The sequence below is a fragment of the Cavia porcellus genome, unplaced genomic scaffold (assembly GCF_034190915.1).
Source record: "Cavia porcellus strain 051 isolate PalLab524CR breed Dunkin Hartley unplaced genomic scaffold, mCavPor4.1 scaffold_6, whole genome shotgun sequence".
Classification (NCBI taxonomy): domain Eukaryota; kingdom Metazoa; phylum Chordata; class Mammalia; order Rodentia; family Caviidae; genus Cavia; species Cavia porcellus.
The window spans coordinates 72,464,239-72,480,938 of NW_026947489.1; the positions used below are offsets into that span (position 1 = coordinate 72,464,239).

Sequence of the window (16,700 nt, forward strand, 5' to 3'; positions counted from 1 at the left end):
CATAATAGGTAAAATTGAATAATGTTCCATCATCCTGATTATGGGGGGTTAAATCAGCCCATGGTGCTGACAAAATTTCCCTTGGTGTTGTATATAGTGATATATCAATAGTTCCCCATACTACAGGTTCCAGTAAAGGGGGATTTGGAATATAAGCCCAATAAGAATGTTGGGGTACCTCAGTCCCTGATGCAATGGTGAGCAACGCACATAAAGCTAAAAACAAATTTTCAGGGTTTAAAGGCTTCCCTGTTTGAAGGACAAGCCGTTGTCCCTCCAGAGTTAACTTTTTAAATTGTCCCCATGTAGGGATAGGATTTAAATTTGGTCACCGTGAATGGCGGCAGGAATTTCTTAGCTGTGATCTGGCCATGGCGGAGACAGGAACACCATCTTTATCTTCCTGCTGATTCCGTGCCCGCCTCTGGGGATACAGTTCTTCTGCTGGGCGTCTCACTGCCAAGTGGATGGGACCTCCAGGCGTGGAACTTGATCCATCGTCCAGGGACCCATTGTTGAATTCCATGTTCTGTGGAGATATAACCAAAATCTCTCCCCTTATAAAGCAATGTACCCTTCTCCCATTCTGCCTCTGGGGCTGTTTTAGTCCAAATAGGCTCATTAATCACATATGGTTGTTGCTGCTGTTTGAAATGTCTTTCAGCCCTTGTTAATATTTCACCCTGTGGTAAATTGAGAAAATTTAAAATAAACAGTACCTGATGCAGCAATGTTTTTGGACTGTTTTGCAATTTAAACAGTATTGGTATCTGAATATCCTCCTGACTCCTCCTTTTTAATTTTTTAATTTGCAATTTAAGAGTGCCCTGTGCCCTTTTAACAATAGCTTGACCCTGGGGATTATATTTAATCCCTGTGACATGAATGATATTATGGAGATCACAAAATTGTTTAAATGTTCTGCTGATATAAGCGGGTCCATTATCTGTTTTGATTTTAGAGGGAATTTTCATAACTGTAAAAGTCTCCAATAAATGTATAATAACATTTTTAGTGGATTCTCCCTGTTGGGCAGTGGCCCATAGAAATGAAGAATAAGTATCAATAGTTACATGTACATAAGAAAGCCGGCCAAAAGAGGGCACATGTGTAACATCCATTTGTTATAACTCATTGGGTTGAGTTCCTCTAGGATTAACACCAGAGAGAATGATTTTTAAATGTAACGGCCTACAAATAGGGCAGGCTTTTACAATTTGTTTAGCTTTTGTAAAGGATATCTTATATTTAAAATGTAAATGTCCAGCATTAGCATGATTAAATTGATGTTCTTCAACAGATGTAGTAAACATAACTAAAGAATCTACTGTTCTATTACCTGATACTAATGGCCCAGGTAACTGAGAATGAGAATGTAAATGAGTAATGAAATAAGAATTTTTTTTGAACACGTATTTGTAATTTTTGAAATAAAGACAATAAGGTAGGTTTATTAGAATATAACACAGCTGAATAGATATTTGTCACTACACCAACAGAATAAGCTGAATCAGCTATAATATTAATAGGTTGGTCAGGAAAATCTAAAAACACTTGTAATATAGCAAAAAGTTTATTTTGTTGTACAGAATTAAAATTTGTCTGACGTACCCAATAAGATTTTTGAGTCCAATATGCAGCTTTATTTTTAGATACATCTGTAAATATAGTCAAAGCTTGTGGAATTGGTTGTACAGCTAACAAAGTATTAACCACAAATTGTTGACATCTAAAAAAGTCCCATAATTTACTTTTAGGAAAATGATATGAAAAGGTTCCCATGAAATCTGTTAAGGCAATTTGTAAGGTTTCAGTAATTGATAACAAATATTTCCATTGTTCCTTAGTTAAGGGGAGAACTATATTATTTATATCTTTTTCTATCAAATTTATAGAACAAGCCCTACCATTTATAATTAAAGAGGCAACCATATCAATATAAGGCATAACATTTTTAGATTGTTTAGTTTTAGCAAAAGCCCATTCAACTGGCATAGCGTTTTGACCCAAAACTGTAGAGGGATATTGAAAAGTATTAATAATGTATAAAGTTAGAGGCAATTGAGGATCAATTCTAGTTAAAAAGGCATCCTTAATTCGTTGTTCTACAAATTGTAATTCCTGTTTTGTTTCTGCTGTTAATGTACGAGGGCTAGATGGGTCTGAAGAACCCTGTAAAGTAACAAACAAATGCTGTAATGTATGAGTAGGAATACCTAGTGTGGGACGGAACCAATTAATGTCCCCTAGTAATCATTGAAAATCATTTAAAGTAGATAATTTATCTCTTTGAATGGTCAGGGTAAAGGGCCAAACTCACACGGAAATCTCTCTGTACACAACCAGGTTATTTTAAACAAATGTAAATTAATTGTCATTTTAGGTTTTTTTTTATTTCTTTAGTGGAGAACAGAGGCACCTAGCAGTGATTAACAGCCCTTGTTAGCTTGTTTTAGCACAGCTTTTGTAGTTTGTAGAGGGCAACAATGGTTAACATATCAATTAGGTGAGATTTTTGTAATTTTTTACAGAGGAGAGTGTTGTTTAACATATCAATTAGATCACTTAACATATCAGTTAGGGAAAAAGGGTAAAACAAACACATTTAGTAAGCCACTTTACAGGTTTGTTATAATACACATATAATGAAGCTATTTTCTTAGAGTACAACGTTTCCCAGTCATGAGGAGCAAAATTTCTATAATGATCTGACACCACTAATAACATCTCTCTAGTATAATGAGCTTGAGGGCCATAAAGGGTCACGGCCTTTTTTAATTTTGTTAAATCATCTATATTAAATCCTTCCCATCTAGGGGGAAGTGCCACTCTATCCGCAGGTTGTGGCCTAATAATAGGAAAGCAAAGACAGACGTTTCTTCATCTTCAGACTCCCCTGTTCCTGGCATATCAGCCAAAGCTAGTTTAGCCTTTTTTCAGTCAGGGTTAGATGGGGGAGGCGCGGAGGGACATATAGGAAGGCTCTGCTTAATGGAAAGCTGTTCCACCACCTGTGTTAGGCATTGTACAGCCTGTAAAGGAATTTTTTTATCCTGTCGCATAGCCTTCTCTATATTAGCTCTCGCTCTCGTCCATAATTTTACATCCACAGTTCCTTCATCCGGGAACCAAGGATTATATTCTTTAATTGTATGAACATACATATCCAAGTCAGCCGACCTGAGCGATATGCCATACATAGAAAGTAAATGCTTAAGAATTTTTAAGAAAGGAGAAGAGAAAGATTGTCCCATTTCCCCATAATAAATATATACACTCACCTCTCCTAAGCGACCTTCGGGGTCCCTGTTCGGGCGCCACTTGTTGAGAGTGTCTAGTGCACTCTGAACCCCGGGAAGAGGCACACACACCAAGTCAGGACATGGGGGGTGCAGCACGAGGAAAAAAACAGAGAGACACGGCAATTGCAACTGCACTGCACACCAAGTCTTTATTCCAGGATTCTTATATAGTAAACCGGGTCATCTCACAGTGCACCGAAATAACATTCTTTGTGACAAGCTTTGTGACAAACTACAATGTTTATCTAAACTATCTAAGTTAAACAAACAAACAAAACCAGTTCTTCTTGCCCCACTAACCCAGGAGGAACTCCATTAGCCCAAGAATGTTTTTAATTATGTTTGTTCTTACTAGCCACCTAAAGGTCGGCCACTTCTTCATGACTCTGCAAACAAAGCCAAGTCACACAGCATGGGTTCAGAGGGGGGGAACATTTTCCCCCACTGAGATCAGGCATTCCTGTCCCGTCTCTGTCCTGCATACCGGGGGCTATTGTTTACTGCAGGTCACGAAGGGGCCAGGGCCTTCAAAGTGACTCCTCATCCCCCACAAAAAGGAAGCAATCTTCCCTCATTCATTTTTAAGGGCAAGTATTACTCTGCTATTAAAACTAGAGAAAGACCCAACCAAAAAGGAGAATTATAGAACAGTCCCCCTAAAAAACACCAATAGAAGCATTATCAATAAAATACTGGCAGATAAATCATCAAAAAGGTTATACATCATGACCACGTGGGATTTATCCCAGGAATGCAAGGATGGTTTCACATATGCAAATCAATAAATGTGATACACCACATCAACAGAGCCAAAGACAAAAATGATTATCTCAATAGATGCAGAAGAATCTTTTGACAAAGTCCAACAGTTGTTCATGTTAAAAAAAAAACATACAGAAATTTGGAGTTGATGATATCTACCTCAATCTGATAAGAGCCATCTATAACAAACAAACAGCCAACTTTATACTAAATGGACAACAATTGAAACTTTTCACTCTAAAATCAAGAACAAGACATGGATGTCTACTATCACCACTCCTATTCAATGTAGTTCTTTAATCATTCTGCAGAGCAATAATGAGAGAGAAATAGAAAGAATAAGGATAGGAAAGCAAGAATCACTGTTTTCAGGTCACATGATATGCTACATAGAAATAGTATTCCAGTACACAAAAACACATTCACTGAAAGAGAAATTATGGAAATAACGCCTTTCACAATAAGCATCCAAAACAATGAAATACTTAGGGACCAACTTAACGAAGGTTGCAAAAGACCTATACAATGAATACCATACATCTCTTTAAAAGGAGCTTCAAAGGATATCAGAAAATGGAAAGATATTCCTTGCTCTTGGTTAGGAAGTCTTATCAGTGAAAATGGCCATACGCCAAAAATTTTATACAGCTTTAACTCAATTCTGATCAAAAAGCCAATAACATACCTTACAGATCTAGAGAAAACACTCCTAACTAAAAATTTTGCAAACAAAAGAGACCTAAAATAGTGTTGTAGTCAGGGGTTGTGAGGAGAACAATTAAAATCAGGACACAGAATTTATAATATTTTTTTTATGATGGTCACCTATAGTTAACACAAGAAAGTAAAGGGAATCTATCCACCATAATAAAGACAGAATATTCAGCAAGGGCCTAAATCCCATAGCAATGCCATACATGAGTCCAGATGAAAAACTTAGAGCCCATGACAATGCCTCCCACGAGTCCAGGTGAACATCTAGAGCCCACAAGAAGGACTCACATCAGTCTGTTTTACTGATCTGTGCTGGGAAGGCCCAAAGGTCAGTGGGGAAGCTAGAAAGTCTATGCCAGTTGAGTGAAGGAGCTGTGCTGGTAGGTTGAGAGTTCTACCCTCAAACCAAGGAATTATGCTCATAATAAAGACCATAGTTGTCCTGGGAAGTACAACAGTCATCCTGATCAACATGGGAGTCCAAAGCTCCTCCAACAGTAACAGTTGAGTACATGCTGGGAAGCCAGCATGATGGGTTTGTCCTGAAGATTAAGTGGCATACATCTTTCCCTCTTGAGCCAGGAAGTGATGCTCAATATAAGGACTAGAGCTCCCCCAAAATGAACCACAGCCACTCCCACCAAGAAGATCCCAAGCTCCTTTGATGACCAAACTTACACTGGGGAAACTATTCATGATGAGCTCCTCCCAGAGAACCAGCTGCTCAGACAGCAGCACTTAGAGAAACCCACAATGACTCATGCATCTTCTACACATTTCTATTTATGCTAGCAACTTTCTTCAGGAGGAGCATCTATTCTTAGCACCATGCTGATTTAATTCAGCTGGCATTAAATTGACCATCAGTTTTTAATCCATAATACATACCAAAGGCAATCCTGAGAAACAAAGGCTAGACATTAGGCATCACAAGCCCTGACTTGAAATTATACTACGAAGTTGCAAGGTACTGGAAAAAACAGACCTGGGAATCAAGGGAACAGATTATAAGATGCAGAAATAACTACAAAGATTCTCAGCCACCATATCTTTGACAAAGGAGTTAAACATAGTCACTGGAAGAAAGATAGGCTGTTTAATAAAAAGTGCTGGAAAAATTGACTTTCCAAATACTGAAGACTGAAGTCACACTCATGTTTATCACCATGAATGAAACTAAAGTCAAAATTGTTTAAAAAAAATCTAAATAGTAGAACAAAAACACTAAGTCTACTAGAAAACAAAATAGGTAGAAATATTGAAGATAGTGATAAACAAAGAATTCATGAACAAAATGCAAACTACATGGGATTGCACTTTTATTCCAAGAATCAACAACTGGGATCTTGTCTTATTAAAAACATTTTGTGCTTCAAAAGACATTACCAACAGAGTTTAGAGAAAACACAAATTTTAGCTAACTGTCTTACAGAAAAGGACTTATATCTATTACATGTAAAGAACTAAAAAACATTAGGCAGTCCAAATTGAAAGACCCTAAGCAAAAAGGGGCATCTAAAATGAACATGCATTTCTCAGATGAAGAAATACAAATGATAAATCAATACAAAAACACATGATCAGCATCTCTGGTCATTCAAGAAATGCAAATTAAAATAACATTTGGATTCCATCTCATTCCATAAAGAATGACTGCCATCAAGAAATAACTGATAACAAATGTTTGGTGATGCTATGGGGAAAAAGGAACACTTTCCCACTGTTGGTGGGAGTGTAAATTAGTGCAACCACTGTGGAAATCATTGTGGAGATTCCTCAAAATATTAGAGTTGGAAGTCCCACTTAAGCCAGCTATTCCCCTTCTGGGCATTTTCCCAGAAAAATTGAAAATGTCATGCCTCAGAGATGTATGTACACCCATATTGATAGCAGCACAATTTGTAATTGCTAAATCTTTGAAAAATAGAAGTGTCCAGCAATTACAGAATGGATAAAAATGTAGTATTTTTATACACTGGGATATTACCCAGCTTTTTAAAAGGACAGTTGTTTGTCTTTTATACATAAGTGGAGGCAACTTGAGACCATATTCATAGGTGAAATAAAACTCACATTTATAAATACTGTATTGTCTCCCTAGTACAAAAGACTTAAAAATTAAAATCTGAAAGAATAATAAGATCCAAAGTACACAATAGATACTAGAATAATGAAAGGGAAAGAAAGTGCTCAAAAGGACAGAAATATTGGAATGGGGAAAAGAAAAAATTACATGTATGCTGATAAACATATAAATGTATGTATGTATATGTGTGCTAGACAGATAACTACACTACTAACCTCTGTTCATCAACAACAACAGTGTGCTGTCAGTTTTCCTTTTATTTTTCATTTTTAAAGACAATAAAACAAAACAGAATAAAGTAAACCAGAAGAGAAAACTGCAAGCAACACAGGATTTCAAAACAAGACAACTGGATATCAACAGTGGGTACCATAATGTTTCTTGTTTTCTTCAAAATAGTTGTCCATACATTTACTTACAATATCAAACATAACAAAATAGAATAAAATCAATCAAAAGAATGAAAGCATTACATGACTTCCAAACCAAATAACAGGAAATGAACAACGATTACTATAATACCTCATGTTCTTCAAAACAGTTGTCCATACTATCACACATAATAAAATCAAATAAAACACAACAGAATAGAACCAATCAAAACAAAAGAATAAAAGTATGATAGGTCTTCAAAGCAAAATGATAGGAAATCATCATTTGATTGATCAGTTTTTTTAGATTTTAAAACTGAACTAACTCTGAGATAACAATATGTAGTAAATTAACTAGTGTTATTATTTACTTTTTTCAAATTCTGTATCATTTCTATATTTTTTTGTTTTGCTTTTTAAAATTAAGAAAAATAGAATGTAAACCTTAAATAGCAAATTTTATTGAGTTGATGTATATGTTATGTTTATGATTTATGGAGTGAAGGGGAGAAAATGTGTCTAGAATTTAGAAGTGATGTTTCTTGGATTTGTATCTCAGCTCTATTGTTTACCAACTATGGGTTTTTAGGCTGTTCATTTAATATGCCTTTTCCTTACTTAATAAGAAAAATAAGAATGAGAAGATTACCTATCTTCTTGCTTACAAAATTAGCTCATATATCTACAGAACATGGGATGTTATGTGTTATAAGTGTTTGATCAATATTTTGTTGTTGTCATTAATGATGGTGGTAAAGATGGCAGGGGAAGTAGAAGTGGCATTGTACAAATCAGTGAATGGAGGCTTTAAATATGCTGTGAAAATTTCACACATCTGATAAGTGAGAAAATAGTGACAGTTAAAACCAAGTTTGTAAATAAAACATTTAAAGACAAACAGAATAATGACCAGTTTATCAAATAAGAATGTGAAGCATTTCACACACAGAAAATACTAAGAGAATGACTAACTTTTCCAAAAAGAAATATCTCTCACTGGTCTAGTAACATCAGCCTACATTTGTGTGTGTGTGTGTGTGTGTGCCTACACACACACACACACACACACACACACACATATATATATATATATATAATTAATTTTAAAACTATAAAGAATTGCAAAATAAATCATGAAGTTAAAGTAAAATATTAAAATATTTGGCTAAAAGAACTTTGAAAATTTTCAGTTTTAACAAATGGGCTCACTGTAAATATTTATTTAAAATTCAAACATATATGGATATAACATTACTGTAATATTATTATCAGTTTATGCATTGATCACATTTTGTTAATCAGAAAAGTTGTCTTTATGGCTTACATTACCTATAAGGCCCAAATTTTCAAACATGCCCCTACTGTTCAGCTGAGAAAACTATGATCCAATAACACAATGCTACATGCACACACACACACACACACACACACACACACACACACACCAGAAAGTGAAGTTCAAAGTAAGGACAGGAGCTCCTCCAAAAAGAACCACAGCCATCTTCAACAGCAGTAAGTTCCCAAACTCCTCTGATGATGACAGCCAAGGTCATATTGGGTTGGGGAAGAGTGTGACACATTTCTCCAGGAGAATCAACAACCCATTTTCTGCTCTCCAGTTCTCCTGTTTCTTCTGTTGACAACAATTCTCAGGTGGTCATCCACACCCAGTACCAAGGTGATTCAGTTCAGCTGGGTGCTACAAGTTGATCATTATTTGATATAGTTACACACACACACACACACACACACACACACACACACACAGGCAATATTCATATCTGAAAATTTTTAACTCATTTAAGGTGGTTTCTAGAGTTAGCAGCACTAATAAGGGATAATGAGTGCCACTTAGAGTGCTCCATCAAATAGTAAAGACATATAGACAAGAGCTCTGTTCAATTGTGAATTTGGGTTTTGGTGAGTAACATAAATACCAGCCTTGGATGAGATCAGGTGTATGTGAGGATAAATCATACAGTTACAAAATAACTAAAACTGGATCAAGAAATTTATCATTGTTGCAAGTAAAGAAAAAACTTTAAAAAAACAATCATATGAAAATGCGGTCAGTAAAAAGAATAATGAGCTAATTTGTGTTATTCTGCTATCAGGCAGGTCATAACTTGAAAGGCAATTGAAAGCCTTCTATTAGTAGAAGGCAAAAGGACCAAAATGAACAAGAAGTTAGAGATTTTTTTAATTTAAAAATCAAGAAACATGGTTCTCCTTATTAGATATATGATCAAATATTTCTGTTCCAATTAGCATCACTAAATATACAGGTTAGGAAATAAATATTTCAAATTTCAATTCTATAACTCCACAATGCTATATTACAAGCAACAATTTTCTAAATACTCAAAGCACACAGTAGGAGACCTAATGTTGTATACTCATGTAAGGTAGTGGGGGTGAGGGGTCAAAGGAAGTATTTCTGACAGCCTTTGGCTGACACTTTGAGAAACAAACTAATTCAAAACAAAGAAAGTGTTCAGAGAGAAAAAGAGTAGAATGCTAATCTCCAACACTAAAATGCTAAATGTTCTCTATTTGGCAACTTTTGTAGGGTTAAGGATATTGGAAGTGCTGTGTTACTAACATCAACTTTAGTTGCAAACAATTTACATAGTCATTATGAATATAATGAGCAGAAATAATTTCTTAAATTCTTCTTTGAAAATTATGAAGGTAAGTGTTGTACACTAAAAAAAAAGAGCTTCATTATATTTGTATTGTACCAAAATACCTGTAATGTGACCATATCTGTTCTGTAAATTCCTTACTCTGTAAACAGTGTATATATATATATATATATATATATATATATATATATATATATATATACAGGTGGCAAATATAGAGGCAGGACACACACAGCTTTTGCAGTCTCCAACCTCCCTGTGTCACTGGGCCCAAGATAAAATAAATCAGCGTTGCTTTTTAAAATGTTTTTGCCTCATTTTTTGAACTCAGGTTTGGGGGCTCATTTGTGGATTACAAGATTTGGGGGCTTGTTAGGGCTTAATGGGGGACCCCCCAAATTATTTTTTCATTGATCAATCAGCTAAATATCTATAAGTAACTGTTTTTTTTTTTTTTTTTTTTTTTTTTTTTGCCTGTTTGTAATCTGAGTGCACACTTTTGTAACTGCAGATAAAATGAGACAACTTCTGGGGGCCCTTTTCCCTCTTTTATATTTTAGGGCTTTTGGGGCCCATTCATAACTTTGTTTGGGCTTCAGCCCATGTGGAGGCTTTTGCCCATTTGTAATTGGATGCACACAATGACTGCAAATGAGCTAGGGCTCCTTTTGCACCAGAATCCGGGGCTATAGCCCATTTGTAATGTGGAGCTCTGGCCCATGTGTGTGGCTTCAGCCCATTTGGGCCTCAGCCTGTTTGGGGCTTCGGCCCATGTGTGTGGTTTCAGCCTGCTTGGAGCTTCAACCAATGTGTGTGGCTTCAGCCCATTTGGGGCTTCAGCCCATCCATAACTTTGGGGCCTTTTCTCCATGTGTATTTATGTTCAGTATTTTTGTACTATGGAATTGTCTGCCTGTTTGAATCTGTTACTAACTTTGGATATTTTTTGCCCATTTGAACTTGTTAAATTTGTTACTAACTTAGGGGCTCATTGCCCATTTCTGTTGCAGGATCCATGTGGCTCATTGGACTCAAGGTTCATAATAAAAATTATTTCCTTTAGATCACCAAACTGGGCACAAAACAATCTTTGTTTGTCTCTTTAATGTTGATCTTGTCTTGTGGCACCTTGTTTAATGTTTTATTCCTCAATTGATTACTTGTAACCTTGGCATGCCTTTTTAAAAAGTATTTTTCTTTCTGGTTAAAATGTAAACATATGTGCACATATATATGTATATTTATGGTTTTTAAAAATCATATTAACTTTACCAAGAAAAACCAGGTCATTGAGCCAGTTAAAAAGGTTACAGTTTTTTTAAATGTAGCATTTTAATGTGGTAAAAAGACATACAATTATTAAATATGTTTCAGACAACTAAAAATGTCATTTCAATGATTTTATTAAAGGTTTTAGTGGTGTCTAAAAAGCAAGAGAAAAAGTAATTGACTGGTAATAAAAAAGAAGTGGTTTTGTCTTAAAGTAAAAATGTAAAAGAAAAAGTGCTTTCTTTCTGTGTCATGGCTATCAAGAGCAAAGAGCCCAACAAGATAATTTGCAATACTGTGAGTTTGGAAGAGGGGAATTTCCAAAAATGCTTTAGATTATAAAGACAGTTGAGATTTTGATTGCTAAAAAAAAAAAAAAAAAGAACAATTCGTCTTGTACTGGAAAAAGCTGATCTAAATTTAAAAAATATAATAACTATTGTGCTAATGTGATTGGTGATTATAGAAATAAAATACAAGTTCTTGTATGTGCTGTGGACATCTGGTAGATTATGCAGCACAATTAATATTTTTTACCTATAAAAAAGCTCTTTTTTATTAAGTATGTAATTTCAATAAAACAATGGCCTGCCACATGGCACCCTGGGACAAAAAAATCAGGATTCCATCCGGATGAAGCCTGCCCTCTGATCCAGAATGCCAGAACCATGTTTTCCTTTTGTCCCACCCCGATTGAACAATCAGAGGTAAAGAGATTCCCCAATATCACCAGTTGTTCCCAGTAGCCATTAGGGCACCTGAGAAAAGTACCAATTTGCCCAAGATAGCAGAGATGAGACAATTGGCTAATAAGTCTCCCTCAGGGTTTTCTGAAAAGATTGCAAAAGGCCTATCATATTTATACACTGGTAGCACCTAAAAATGCAAGGCCATTAATATATTGCCTTTGTAACCCAGTTGGCCCCTGATATTGAGCAAAAATTGCAAAAGTTTGAGAGATTTTTAAAAATGCCCTTCAGTCAGTTATTAGAGATTGCTTAAAAGATATTTGACAACCGAGAAGACCCTAAAGACCAGGCTTAAGAAGTTCCTGCTGGACGGGAAAAGATACATTGGTTGTTGGATTCACTATAAAAAAAATAAGACTCTTTCTTCCCAGCAGATGCAAGCCATCCAACAGATTCCAGTCCCTGTGACTCAAGGCAAGTGAAAAAATTTCTAGGAGCCACAAGACTGATCCAGAGTTTGGGACCCTGGCAGAGGCCTGTTGCCTATCTTTCCAAGAGATTTGATTATGTGGCAGCTGGATGGCCACCCTGTCTGCGGGTGATATTCTCAGTGGCCCTCCTAGTAAACATAGCTTAAAAATTTACTTTTGGAATATAACTCTTAATTGTTTCCTCCTATTCACTTGAGACTCTCATCAAGGCTCCGCCAGACTGAAGGCTGCTCAACTCCCAAGTCATGCATTATCAAGTGTTCTTCTAGATCTGACTACCATAAATTTCAAGGGGACAGTGGCTTCAAACTCTGCTACTCTGTTGCCTGATGATGCCCCTCCTTGTCCCTCCATGACTGTATTGGGGGCCAGATGCACCACTATTTAGAGTTCCTTTGTATTTCTTCAATGGAAGCAGTTACATCTATCAAGCTAAGCAGGTCGTGGGAGCTACCCTTACCACAGACTCTCAGATTCTATGGGAACCCACACTGGAGCCAAAACCATTGGCCAAATGGACTAAACTCATTGCCCTCACTGAGGCCTCAAGTTGTCAAAGTATGTGTTTGCTACTGCCCACATTCATGGGGCTATTTACCAGGAATGGGGATTATTGACTTCTAGGGGCCAAAGGATTAAAAATGCTCCCCAAATTTTAGATTTGTTTGCAGCCATCTAGATGCCAAGAAAAGTGGCTATTATCCATTGTAGAGCCCATCAGACAGAAGATGATCTTGTTATACAGAGAAATAACTTGGCAGACATCATTGTCTGAAAGGCAGCTATAAAATCAGTGGGGATTGAGACAGTCCCAACTCTACTGCTGGTTCCCCCTACTCTGTCAAAACCTGTCTATACTCAAAGAGTCTTACATCTAGCTGCACAGCTTCAAGCAAAGCTTAATGTCCCTAGAAGCTGGTACCAATTTCCAGACAACCAAATCCTCCTCCCTGAGGCATTGGGCTGCAAACTTATCCAACAAGCCCATCAATCCATCCACCTAGGAGGATCAAAACTAGCTGCCCTTTTTCGGAAACATTTCTTTATTCCTCAATTATCAAAGCTTGCCCAAAGTCTGTGAGCCTCAGATGCCCTTAGTGCCAATTGGTGAACCCAAAACAACTGCAACAAATAAAAACCACTCACTACTTGAGACTATGCCTAGACAACATTAAGCCTAGACTTCAAAAAAATAAATAAATACTTATTAATAATGATACATGGGTTAAAACTTTGCCTACTAAGTCTGAGTCAGCCCTGATAACAGTTTCCCTGATTTGGCCTCCCTTTTATCCATGGGGTCCGACAATGGCATGGCATTTATAGCCCAGATAACTCAAAAACTAACCTAAGCTTTGCAGATCAATTAAAAACTCCATTGTGCTTACTGGCCTCAAAGTTCAGGGCAAGTAAAAAGGATGTCAGATTTTAAAGACAATAATTACTAATGGCCTTAAAAACTGGTGAGAACTGGGTGAGTCTCCTTACTTTTCCTCTTTTGCATGCATGATGTACCCCCTGTGTTGCAGGTATTTCCCCTTTTGAGGCTTTATATGGGAGACCTCTTCCTTTTATCCTTAAGGTTTCTTTAAAAAAATAGCTGATTTAGCTAATCTAGATCTTATTAAGTCCCTCCTCCCAGACTTTTCAGTTAGTTCTGACTTCCATCCAACAGTTATTTCACTGCTGCCCACTGTGAGGACAAACACCCTTTTGTAGAGCCTGAGACACCACTGGTCCTTATCAAGCCACATCACTGTAAATCTCTTGACCCACAATGATAGCCAAAAAGCCTTCCTAGACTCATCATTCCCACTTCAAAAAGGTCCCAGCTTCCAAAGGCAATCAAGCTACAGATAAACAGACAGTCTTTCCCTCCAAGGACTCTTTAAAGCTTAAGATTGTCAAATATAACTGATAATCTTGTGTTCTTCCTTATAGAGACCCCAAGGTGGCCTCTGTCTGACTTTTAAAAAAAAGATTGTTACTTATATGATGAAACAGAGTAAAGTTAAATGTTGGTTTGCTTTCCCCTTTTGGTTAACAGCTTTAATAATGACAGCTGCAAGACTTTTGTTAATCCCCTATTGGGCCTTGTATTGTAAACAAGTTGATAAACGATGTCAAAGATCTTAAAAGCTTATGATTTTAAAGACACACAAGGTTATAAAGAGATACCTATGAATCAATGATTTGTCTCACTAACTAAAATCAGTGGGGAATATTGTACACTAGAAAAAAGAGCTTTGTTATATTTGTATTATACCAAAATACCTGTAATGTGACCCTAACTGTTCTGCATAAGTTTTTGCTTCTCTCTTCTCCCTCTGGGTGACCTAACTGTTATGTTAACCATTGCTGCCCTCTACAAATAACAGATGTGCTAAATTAAGATAACAAAAGGTTTTAATTACTGCTAGACTCCTCTGATCTCTGCTAAGGAAAACAGGATCTTCCCCCATTAGCCTATCTCCTGATCCATGTCCAAACCCCTTACTCTGTAAACAGTGATATATATATGAAGGTGGCAAATATAGAGGCGAGAGACACACATCTTTTGTAGTCTCCAACTGCACTGTGTCACTGGGCCCAAGATAAAATAAATCAGGGCTGCTGTTTAAAATATGTTTTTGCATTTTTTAAACTCAAGTTTGGGGGCTCATTTGTGGATTACAAGATAAATATACTCACTACTCAGAGTTAGCATGTATATTAAGTACTTCATATTAAGCACCCAGCACAGAGTTTACAATACACAGGGCTCCAAAAGTAGCTCCCTTTGTCTGTGTTGATGAAAGTACTAGAAACAATTGACAGTGTAGTAAATACCTAAATGTATGCAGTTCACAAAGTCAATGGTGCTCTAAATTTTCAACCACTGTGTTTCTCCATTGACTTTGCAGATAGACCTACATTGCCATTATCTTTAAGCATTTTGGAGACCTTTTTGTAACTCACAAGCCAATAGTAAAGCTTCCTCATTGCTGCCTTCATCTCCTTGTTCCTGAAGGTATAGATAATTGGATTCAGAAAAAAAGTGAGAACTTCATCAAAGATAATAAGAAACTTTTCCAAGTGTGATGAACAGAAGGGCTAGATATACATGAATATTAGTGGCCCAAAGAATAAAATCACCACAGTCAGATGAGCTGACAAAGTAGACAGGGCCTTAGATAAAATGGCTGAAGTGTGTTTCTGAACAATGACCAGAATGAAGATGTAAGAAATGATCAGTATGAAGAAGGACCTGAGAGAAATGAGTCCACTGCTGGCTGTGACCATGAACTACAGTTGATTGTGCAGGCAAGTTTAATGAGCTGAGGAAGATCGCAGTAAAAGTTGTCCAGTACATTGGGGCTATGGAAAGATAAATCTATAGCAAAAGCTGGCAGGGCTACTGAGTGGATGAGACCAAGTTCCCAGGCTGTAGCCACAATTAAGGAGCACATTTGAGGGCTCATGATCACCAGGCAGGGCACAGGTTTACATATGGCCATATATCTATCAAAGGCCATGCCTATGAGTAGCAGCACCTCTCTGCCACCAACTGAATGAATAAAGAAGGTCTGTGCTATACAGCCACCAAAAGAAATGGTTTTGTGTTTCATGAAAAGGTCATAAATCATTTGGAAGCTGCAATAAAGCACCTTCCCAAGTTGAGAAACGAGAGGCCAGCAGGAAGTACATGGGGGAGTCAAGGTCAGAGTCAGAAGTCACAGATAGCACAATGAGGAGGTTTCCCATCAGACTTGCCATGTAGAACACACAAGAAAAGAGGAAAAAAAGGAGCAGGATTCTACACAAACTGGAGAGTCCCGGGAACACAAACCCAGAACCACAGGGTAGTTGGCTCCATCCATTGCCTGAGAGTGCAGAGCTATGTTGAACATTTCCAGAAAAATACAGTAAAGAAAATCAAGTTTTATAGGGAATCATTAACTATGCATGAAACTGTAAAATTTTTCCTCACAGAGCTAAAACAACTTTCCATAACCCTTTGAACTCTAGTTGTAAAATCTACAGCATAACTCATCATTACAAGCCATCTCTTCTACTTTCCCAAACTTGCTAAAATATTTCAGATTCTGGGAAAAAGATTAGGTAAAAAAAATACTGACTCCATAGAAGCATTATGAGGGGAAACAGAAATGATCTGTTGTTGCCAACACAATTTGTTTCTAAGCCAATGTAACTCCCAAAACTCGGAGATTTTGCATTACTTTTTTATCCCTTTTGATTGCTCCTATGTTTTGTGCCACTACTCTCATGTATTCTCTCAAGTTAATCTCCATTCTATGTTGATTTTCAAATGCCATTTACCTTTAATACTTCAATAATTTCACAGTGTCCGTTGGGCATTTTAGATATTTG

General features: G+C 36.7%; 1 pseudogene; it reads right to left on the reverse strand.

The window, feature by feature from the left end:
• Window positions 1–15,200: 15,200 nt before the first annotated feature.
• On the reverse strand, window positions 15,201–16,189 carry LOC100727113 (olfactory receptor 4F6-like; annotated as a pseudogene).
• Between the last annotated feature and the right edge of the window lie 511 nt (window positions 16,190–16,700).